General features: G+C 52.0%; 1 long non-coding RNA gene across 1 annotated transcript; it reads left to right on the forward strand.

The window, feature by feature from the left end:
- The first annotated feature begins 3,693 nt into the window (after positions 1-3,693).
- LOC147650883 (uncharacterized) lies at positions 3,694-5,757 on the forward strand. Its single transcript, XR_015275319.1, has 2 exons — positions 3,694-4,964; positions 5,019-5,757. It is a non-coding gene; the product is annotated as an uncharacterized LOC147650883 (long non-coding RNA).
- Positions 5,758-5,966: the final 209 nt, after the last annotated feature.

Here is a 5,966-nt window from a genome sequence, read left to right on the forward strand (position 1 = left end):
CAGGCCGGAGCGGGGCCGGGGCGGGGCGGGGCCGGCCCGGGGGCGGCGGGCGCGGGGCCCGCGGAGCTGCCGAGGCCCGGGCCCGGTGCCGGCGGCTGCAGGCGGGGCCGCCCCGAGCGCCGCGCAGCCAACCCGGAAACGGCGCCGCCGCCGCCGCGCCCGCCCAGCGCCGCGCAGCGCCCCCCAGCGGCCTGGAGGTCCGACCCTTCGGCTGCTCCCGCTATCGCGCCCGCCCCTCAGGCGCCGCGTCCCGCCACGCCACCTTCCCCGTCGCCTGTCACCTGTCCCGGGTCACCGCCCCGCCACGCCCTGACACTCCTCTGCAGCCGTGTCACCCGCCCAGCCTCCTCCTGCCTGCACCTTCACAGCCTGTCACACACCAGCCACACCCTGACGCCCTCGCCACCCCCGCACGCCGCTGCAGACACTGTCACCTCTGCCACCCTCACGACCTCACCTCAGCCTGGTCACACCCCTGTTACATCGTCACCCCATCGCCACCTCTGGTCACACTCCTTCATTATTCCTGTCACCCCATCACCTCTTGCCAGCCCCAAGGTGGGACCTGGGATGGACAAAAGGCTCCACGTTCCTCTGAAGGAACTCACGCAGCCATGGCTGGCTGAGGTGAGGCACCTCCGGAGATCACCTGGTCCAAGCCCTGCTCCAGCAGGGTCACCCGGGGCCAGCTGTCCAGGATTGTGTCCAGACAGCTGCTGGACACCTCGAAGGATGGAGGCTACACAACCTCCCTGGCCAGCTGTGCCAGTACGTGGTCATACTCACAACAAAAAAGTGTTTCCTGAAGTTCAGAGGGACCGTCCTGTGTTCCAGCGTGTGCCCATAGCCTCTGGTCCTGGCTCTGGGCACCACTGGGAAGAGCCTGGCTCCCTCTGCTTTGCACCATCTCTCCAGTCCCTCATTCACCTTTGTGTCCCTTCTCTGGCCTCTCCCCATTATGTCCCTATCTCCCTGGCACTGAGAAGGCCAGCACTGGACACAAAGCTCTAGGGGTGACCACCACGGCTGAGCACAGGGGAAGCATCTCCTCCTTTCACCTCCTGGCAATGTTTAAATGCAATGGCATTGATTAAAGCAATCCAGGACACCCTTCGTCTTCTCTGTGGCTTATGTTCAGTTTGGTGCCCACCCAGATCCTTTTCAGAAAACCTACTTCCCAACAGAACTGGATGTGATTTTTACCCCTGGAATACTGTGCTAGTGATTGGCCTCCAGCTAGAGTTTGTGCTGCTTCTCACCACATTCTGGGCCAGTTTTCAATCCACCTCACCTCCCCAAGTCCCAGGGCAGCTGCCAACCCCAGCTCTTCCTCAGGCCTGTGTGGGCTGGGTGCAGCCCGACCCCAGCACCAGCCACCAGCCTGAGCTGAAAGAGCAGAGCTTGGGATAAGAGTTGCTTGGTTGTCCTTTGGGGCTGCTCATGGCTGGCCTCAAAACATCAGCTTAGGCTCAGGTGGAAAACAGCCTTGGCCCCAAAGTATCCTTGGAAAGATAAGCATGTGGATTCAACCAGACACTGCAAAACCCAGTGAGCTTTCCATGTGCCTGAGACTGAATGATGAAAATACCCAAGACGACTTTATCATTTCATACTTTTGAGTCCTGACTGAATTCAGTCCAGGCGAGACTTTCACAGGATCTTTGGAAAACAAGAAGGATGTATTCATGATGCTTGCTTTTTCCAAGGCACTCAGCCCTGGGAAGAAAAGACAGACGTGACACCCACTTCTGCTAAACCTCTTAACGAAGCAAGAGGAAGATCAACTGTCCTTTGGAAAGGCTGCCCCATCCAGAGCTCAGCTTACTGGCCCTTCCTGCCAGGACTGCAGAGCGAAGATGAACATCATCTCCTAGGGCCTGGAGGAGATGTAGAAATGCATAGGCAAAGCAGTCAGGGCCCTGCATAAACTGGAGTTCATGGCAGATATGCAAAAGCCAATGCCTGAGTTACTGGTTAAAGCGGCGCCGTGATGCCGGGATGTGCAGGTAGCTGTTTTGCAGAGTGAAGTGGCTGGAGCTGCCCTGCTACACAGCTGAGAAGTTCATCTCTCACAGCAAATTCTGCATGGGACCACAGCAAAATCCCGTGATAAAAGGGAATTTGCCTGCCACAGGGTGCTACTACTTGGGCAGAGACACTCAAGCATAGAGCTGGCCTTTTTTTTTTTCCTGATGGATAATTTTCCTGGGAGAGTACACTGGGTTGTCAGCAGTTTCATCACTGGTGACAATTCTCTTGATGCTTTCCAGTGGGACACAGGCAGGCTATTGAACTGGCTTGCCAGGCTGATTCCTGATAGGAAAGCTGGCCAGTGTGCTGCCAGCTCCTCCAGCTGGTACCTGGGCTGTCCAGCTCCAGGCACCACGGCTGCCTGCTGTCTTCTATGCTGCCAGGCACTGTCCACAGCAAAAAGCCCTGTTTGCAATTACAGGATGTTTGCCAAGCTTTACCTGCTTTCACTGAAATGAAGAGCTGGCTTTACTACTACTACTACTACTACTACTACTATTATTATTATTATTATTATTATTATTATTATTATTATTATTATTATTATTATTATTATTTACAAATATGGCCATAAAATCACAGCTGTTTCCCAGAGCAAAGTCAGGGAAAATATTTGTTCAGCCATTAAAACATCACCTTGTCTGAAGACAAGATCTCTGGAGTCTAGTGTTTAGCAAGGGACGAATATTCTGTCAGACTTGTGCTGGGTCTCTTGCTGACCTTTGAAAAGCTTGGCTGGACAGAACTATAAACTTCTTAAAAATCTGCACCCCACTTTCCTGCATCTGAAAAACCTCCTGGCTGTCCAGTGATGCCATCCTTGCTCACCATCCCATCATGGCTCTGCTGGGTCACTCAGCTCCTCTCCCCATCCTGCTGAAATATGCTTCAGGTTGAAGCACCACAGCCATGGACTGGTGCAGAGACCTGGTTTTAGGGTTATCTTTGTAGTCTTAATCAGTCAACACTCACAAAGCAGTGCTTTGAAGACAGCTTTTAATTCATGCCCTCATGTTCAGCTTTTTCATTGGATCCCCATCCCACCTTGCCTGCAAAGAGGAACTCCAGGCTATGCCCCATGAATGCTGTTCCCTCTTTTTCATCCCAAAACACTCAATTTCTGGTATCGAGTGCTGTATGTGATGAAGATCCTGCAATGAAGGATGCTCATCCCTGCACCTAACAAGGCCAGGAAGTGAGGTTTCTTCCATGAACTGGATGTGGTTATGACTCAAGATGCATTTTGAAGATGAGTTTTGACATGTTCTAGTGAGAAATAAAATTGGCTTTGCCAGGGCATTAATCTTTCTCACATATATATGATTAGATTCACTTGTATCCCTCATCTCAAAAAAGCTGTGGCAAAGCATCACTGGCTACATCAACTTTGGTGGGAGACATACACATTTAAACAGACCTGCCACCCACTGCCATTGGCCCTGGGCATCCAGCATGGATAAGTCAGAGCACATTGCTGTGCCATGGTCTGGATCCAGAAACAGGGAGACTTACAAATGATTCTCCACACCCTCACAAATCTCCTAAAACTAGGCATGCCTGCGGGGACAGCTGCCTTCAGGACTGGTGCCAGTGTTCCCCAGGTTTTACAGCCAGATTGTGACAAAGCAGAGTCTGTAAGAGGAAGATTGCCATGTCACAGACAGTGGAACCTCCACCATGGTGTAGATGCACCTCAGGTGTGAGCAGGGGGCCAGTGTTTGCCTGCACTCCTCCGGAGTCTTCACCACCCAGCAGCTGGACTGAGTCCTGTCTGGCACAGTTGGTGAGGAGGAGCCTGGAGGCAGTGCCTAATCAGGAGCTGGTGCTGCAGGAGCAGGAGTGACTTGCACCCCAGGAGACCCCTGGGAGAGCTGTCCCTTTGCCATCGCCCCCTGTCACTGCAGCCTCCACAGATGCATTTGTACTGATCAGTTTCCAGTTCTGCATATGTACCTCTACCAGAGCAGTTCACCTTGGAGACCAGGTGCTGGTGGAACCATGACCAGCCCATGTCCTTGACCCACAAACCATGGGTTCGCCCAGTTTTGCAGCTCTCCGAGGAGGTCAGCACTGCCAAAGAAGCACGACCCCCATGGCAGCTCTCACAGGCAGCATGGATTCCTTTATGAGACCAGCACAAACCTCTTCCTTTGTCCAAAGGCCTGGCTGCCTCCTTGCCAATGCTGCTGGGAGACAGGCACTTCTCACAAGGAACTGTAGCCTCCCAGCAGCCTGGCCATAACCTCGGAAATAATGAGTTTTCGGCTCCGTGGAGAACCAAGCCAGCCTGACTCTGCATGGAGACAAAGCCTGAAGCCTGCTGCCAGTTCTGCCCACAGCAAGACGAACACGGCTCTTCTGTGAGCTCACACAAAGGCTCCCTTGTGCAGGAAGGGATCCAGCCAAACAAATGATCTCCTTGGCTGCATGTCTCCTGGTGCTCCATCATTTTTACTATTTGCTGGATTGTTCCCACAACCAAGGAAAATTTAACAAGTAAAAGCATCTGATAAAAATCTATCAACCACAGTAAAGCACCAACCCAGCCAAACCAGTCTGTACAGCACAACCCTCACAGCCTTCAGGACACATCCATTCAATTTACCACCCAGAAAAACAAATGCTGTGTGGTACTTGCAACGTCACTAGTGTGGAGTCTCTGAGTAGAGTTTGTGTTACCAAAGCACAGTGAGATGTTTGAAGGCTGCTTCCCAAGCCTGGTTCCCTGTTGTGCAAAGACAAGTTCTTATGTCATTTCCATGGCATCTTGTGCTTCTCCTCTTGTGTTTCCGGACCACGCTGCTCCCCTTGCTGCTGGCGTTAGCACTGAGGTCTTGACTCCTGGTGACAGCTCTCCTGGCCAGGTGCCTGGCAGGAATGATGCACCTTGTCTTCACTGAGGAACTCTGCAAGAAAACAGTTTTTGGCCACTGGTGCCTTCAAGTCTCACAGTGTTACTCACAGATGGTTTAAAACTTGCCTTGGAGACAAATCTCAAGGCAAGTTTTGACTCCAAGACAAAATTTGAACCACCTGTGAGTAATCCTGGAAGACTTCCAGTGCTGTGATGGATGTTGTTGGTTCTGTGCTGGAGGCAGCAGCTGGAGCAGAGACTCCCATGGCAAAGGCATGCATGGCCTGGATGGGTCAGGTACCAGCAGAACGAGGCCACCTGCGTGTTTGTCTTGGTTGAGTTCCTTTCAGCAGATGTTGAGCACACATGAGCAAACCCATCTACCACACAGAGGCATGGGTGTTTGCCATCCTCAGCAAAGGTGGCCTGGGACCATGTGACCAGCAGGAAATGACTCCAGGCAGGCAGAGAGATTGCACAAGAGATCTGCTCTGCAGCTTACTTATCCAGCTCCTGGAATGCACCTCTGGATGGGAACCTTGCTTTTGGATTGAAGCACACATGGAGGCTCTCAAGGGTGCTGCCTGCAGCAGCGGTGGCAGGGCACTGTTCCTGGTGTGACCCGTGGTGCTCCAATGCATGCCCTGTGCAGCTCACTGGAGTCATTTGTCTGGAGTTTCCATGGAGTGTCCTGGTCGTGGAGAGGGCACCAAGAGACATTTTGTAAAGTGACTTGCTACCTTTTGTAGGACACTGGAATCAGTGGACCATTAAAATTCTTTTTAGTCCAGTCCTACATGAAATCCCTCCTTCCCAATAAGAAGAGGATATCAGATCAAAAGAGATGAAGTATTAAAAAAGCTAAGGCAGAAGAGGAAGTGTCTGAGGGGGCCTTTGTCCACTGTCATAACAATGGTACAAAGAGCTTTTCCAGGACAAACATCTTCACCATGGACAGACAACAACCTGAAATTCTTAATTTTTCTTTCTGTAGCAAGTTGGAAGTTTTACAGCCTATGTAGACTCTCCCATATTAAGGAGAAGAGTATTTCAAACCTGGGGTTGTATTGCTATGTTTTGT

Source organism: Cyanistes caeruleus, chromosome 12 (genome assembly GCF_971803275.1).
Source record: "Cyanistes caeruleus chromosome 12, bCyaCae1.hap1.1, whole genome shotgun sequence".
In the NCBI taxonomy this organism is placed as follows: Eukaryota; Metazoa; Chordata; class Aves; order Passeriformes; family Paridae; genus Cyanistes; species Cyanistes caeruleus.